Source organism: Chrysochloris asiatica, unplaced genomic scaffold, assembly GCF_000296735.1.
Source record: "Chrysochloris asiatica unplaced genomic scaffold, ChrAsi1.0 scaffold00011, whole genome shotgun sequence".
NCBI lineage: Eukaryota > Metazoa > Chordata > Mammalia > Afrosoricida > Chrysochloridae > Chrysochloris > Chrysochloris asiatica.
In genome coordinates, this window is record NW_006408529.1 from 6,878,030 (window position 1) to 6,882,628 (window position 4,599).

The 4,599-nt window shown below is 34.1% G+C and overlaps 1 pseudogene; it reads right to left on the minus strand.

Moving 5' to 3' along the window:
* Positions 1 to 53: 53 nt before the first annotated feature.
* LOC102828204 lies at positions 54 to 2,623 on the minus strand (annotated as a pseudogene).
* Positions 2,624 to 4,599: the final 1,976 nt, after the last annotated feature.

Consider the following 4,599-nt stretch of genomic DNA (forward strand, 5'->3'; position numbering starts at 1 on the left):
GGAATCAACTCCACAGCACATAACAGCAACAACAACTTTATACTGCATACAAATTAAGTGAATTGTGTTGTGTATCTCTTGGTCCACTGTCTGGATATCCTGTCATGTTCTGTTCTGTTGGTAAAATATTGAGTGGTTATGTTTCCATCCAATGCAATCCATGAAAAGTGAACAACTAAGACAGCAAAACCTTTGAAAGAGTCAAAGCAAGACACGTTATCTTTAAGGATGCTCAGACAAATGACTCTCTGTTGATTTTGCAATGGTAGATTCTGGTGCGGATAGTAATCTTTGGTGATTTAAATAGATAATCTGATGAAAACGTGATATCCAGAAAAAATGCAACACCTTCAAATAGAGAACCTGATGGACCAAATACAGTAGATCTCCATTCATATATGCTGTCTCCTTTATGCCCAGCATTACAGTTAGGATGATCAAAAGTGACTTCTGCTACTTCCTTCTGAATTCTTTTAGCACTAGTGAATAACTTAGCAGTTCTTCTGCTAGACAGTTTCATGTTTGTTTGTTTTTCATGTTAGGTGGCAAAATATTTACTTTCTTCTTGCTCTTCAGGCTCTGGAGCAGCTGGGTGTTGCTGGTCTGTGTCTGAACTACTGCTTCTGATGCTGGGGCTTTCATCATCTGACCTCTGTCTAGCACTAGAGGTCCATGAAGCTTTATGCTTTAATATATATTATGCTGTACTCTGAAATTTCTGAAGACAACTCATTTTATTGTCATTGAGCTTTTAAGGAATGTTTAATTTGTGAATCTACCTTTATCCTTTTCATATTGAAAATAATAATAAATGTTATAAAAACTAAAAACCACTCATTAAATTTCCTAATAGAATTTTTATTTGAATATTTACCATATTTTTATAAATTATAGACATAAAATACTTGTTTTGCTCTATTAATATTTTCTAGTTAAGTAGTATTTGGAATCCTCATGTGGTACTGTAGGATAAGCACTTGCCTGGTAACTGAAAGGTTGCCATCAAACCCACCAGCTGGTCCTCAGAAACCCTGTACAGAGTTGCTATGAGTCAGAATTCACTTGATGACACTTAATAACAACAAAAACAGTTGAGGTATGTTAAGTCTAAAATATTTCTTCATATTAATCATTTTCATTTAAAGAAATTATTGGTTATTTTACCAATTTTTATAACTTCATTTATGTATTTTGTTGTTCTATTTTCTATCATGTACAATATGGTACAACTATTAAAGGTTAATATCCACACACATGCAAGGAAGACTGTAGGATAAACACTGGACTGTCAACCACAACATCAGCAATTCAAACCCATAAGCTGCACCCCAGAAACTCTATACAGGATCATTATGAACTTACCAGATGGCATTTAATAACAACAGCATAACAAGGAAAATGGAATCCTGGCTTTAGGATAAACACTGGAGAGCTACATTAAAGGTCAGTATTTCAAACCCACTAGCTTCTCCTTAGAAATATTATTCAGAGTTGTTATGAGACAGAACAGATTTAATTGCCGATAACAATAACTCTTCTAAAATGTAATCTGATTTATGGAATTAGTTTAATATTATAAAATATAACTTGTATTTATAATCCATGATAGAGTTTTGATTTCTGTGTTTTACATTTTAATAATAACTATAGCAGACATACTTTAATCTCTTAATACTGGAGCCCTCATAGCACTGTGGGATAAGTTCTGTACTGTCAATTAAAAGGTCAGTGGTTCAAACTCACCAGCCTTTCAAGATGAGGCTGCCTCTTGTCACTAAAGATTTACAGTCTTAGAAACCCTATATAAGTTTGCTGTGACTCAGAACTCACTCAATGTTAGTGGACTTGGACTGATTACTATATTTTCTTCTTGGGTTCTAGATTTTTATTGATCTCTTAGCTTTTTAAGAGTGGATTCCACCTCACAGTGACCCAGTATAGGGTTTCCAAGGAGCATCTGGTGGGTGACCTTGAGGTTAGCAGGCCAGTGCTTATCTTATATAGCCACAACAGTACTCCACTCTCTTAACATGAGTAATAATTTTCCTGTTGTTGACAGTGATCACAAGGATAAGACTACCTGAAGAAAATGAAATCATCAGAGTTGAGTCATTTCTTCCACTCAAGAATGCATAGTGGAGGCATAGTAATGTTTGTAGACCACTATATTTTGCTTGATCCTGTAATTATACATATTTCACAATACCTAATTATGTTGTTATTGTTGATAAGTGTTGTCCAGTTGATGTCAACCCATAGGGACGTGTATAGGGTTTCTGAGATATAACTGGTGAGTGTAAATCCCTTATTTTTAAGCAGTCCAGTACTTAATCAAAAGTGCCACACTAGGTCCTCATAAATACTGCCTAAAATTTGGTGAGTTATTTTGAGTTTTGCATCTTTATGCACATTTGATCTCTTTTACTATCTCCTTTTTCTTTGCCTCCCTTCAGTGCATCTTCTATTTATCTATATATTCTGAAATTTGAAGTTTGTTTTTCATACAATAAAGTTTGTTCTTTTTTACTTGTGAATGAAGTTCTTTATTACCACTAAATTTTTATTATTTACTTACTTGTATTTTCTTCAGATTCTTATTTTTTTCAGTTATCTCTAGATGCATGTTCCTCTGTGGCAAGTTATTTATTTATTATTTAGGCCCTCTGATACTATTTAATAAAGGCTATCCTTTTTGCATATTTCCTTAAGAAATCAAGCATATAATAACGTATCTTTTTTTCTGATTCTACTTGTAAGATCTTCAACTCTTCTGTCAGTCTATCTAAATATGGTTGCTTGCAAGTTGCTGTGATGCTAGAAGGTATTCCATCGGTATTGGAAATACCAGCAGGGTCACTTATGGTGGACAGATTTTGGTTGAGTGTCACAATAAGACAGAGAGTAGGATGAAGAAGAGATAGACTACTTCTGAATGAAAAAAAAAAAAAATGTTATGACTAAAAGAAGAAATTGTAAGACATAATGCTGGAAGATAAGTTTATCATACGGAAGTCACTTAATATATGACTGGGAAAGAGCTACCTCCTCAATGTAGAGTTGACCATAATGACATGAAATAAAGCTCTCAGGACATTCACATACTGATGGAGCACAAATTAAAATGAGGAGTAATAGTTAAAAGCATATATAAATAATCAAACACAGAATGTACAAACTATGAATCTAGAAAATTGAAAGTTGTCAAAAATGAAATGGAACACATAAACAAATATAGCTGAAATGGACTGACTTGGGCTGTTTTGAATTAAACAGTATTATGGCTCACTACACTGGGAACAACAACTTGAACAGGAATGGCATCACATTCATCACAAAAAGAACATTTCAAGACCTATCTTAAGGTACAATCCTGTCTGATAGGATAATATCCAAATCCCTACAAGTAATACAAGTTAATACCATTTTATTCAGATTTATCCACCAACCATTAAAACAAGTGATGATGAAATTCTGGTAGAATAGTGGTTACGAATCGGGCTGCGAACCTCAAGGTCAGCAGTTCAAAATTACCAGCTGTTCTGTGGGGGAAAGATGAAGCTCTCTGCTCTCATAAAGTTTTATAGCCTTGGAAACACTGTACAGGGTAGCTATGAGTTGGAACCGACTCCACGGCACATAAAAACAACAACAAACCAACTTCTTCAGTCTGAAATTGATAAAACATGCAATCAAGATATATTGATAATTACCAGTGATTGAAAAGTGAAAGCTAGAAACAAAGCTGAAGTATCCCTAATTAGTAAATATGCCCTTGGTGATAGAAATGATGCTGCAGATCTCATGATATAATTTTGCAATACCAAGGAGTTCTGGTAGCATAGTAGTGCAGTGATTACGAATCGGGCTGTGAACCTCAGGGTTGGCAGTTCAAAACTACCAGCTGTTCCATGGGAGAAAGATGAGGCTTTCTTCTCCCATAAAGATTTACAGCCTCGGAGACCCTATACAGGGTCGCTGGCACATAACAACAACAACAATGACTTAGCCATTGCAAATGCCTTTTGAAAATATATAAAAAAGTTATTATTTCATGGATGTCACTGATGGAATACACAGGAATCAAATTGACTACAGCTAAAAGAAGTAATGGTGAAAAAACTCAATATCATAAGCTAAAATAGGGCCAGGAGTAGACTGTGGGAGATACCTTCAACTACTCATATGCAAGTTCTGGCTAATGATAAAGAAAATGAAAGCAAGTCCATGAGAGCCAAAATATGACCTTGAATATCTCTCACTTAAATTTATAGACTATCTAAAGATTTGTTGTATTAGACACTAGTGACCAAAAACCAAAATAGTTAAAAAATATCAAGAATAGCATATATAAAGAAAACGGTAATTAAAAATACAACAAAGAAAGAAAATACCAAAATGGATGTTAGAAGAGAATCTGAAACCTGCCCTTGAACATACAGAAGCTAACGCAAATATAAGGAATGAGGAAATAGAAAACCTAAATAGAAAATTTTGATGTGCAGCTTGAGACAATAAAATAAAGTATTATAATGAAATATGCAAATACCAATGTTAGAAAGTCAAAAGGGAAGAATACATGCAACATTTCTCAAGCTTAAA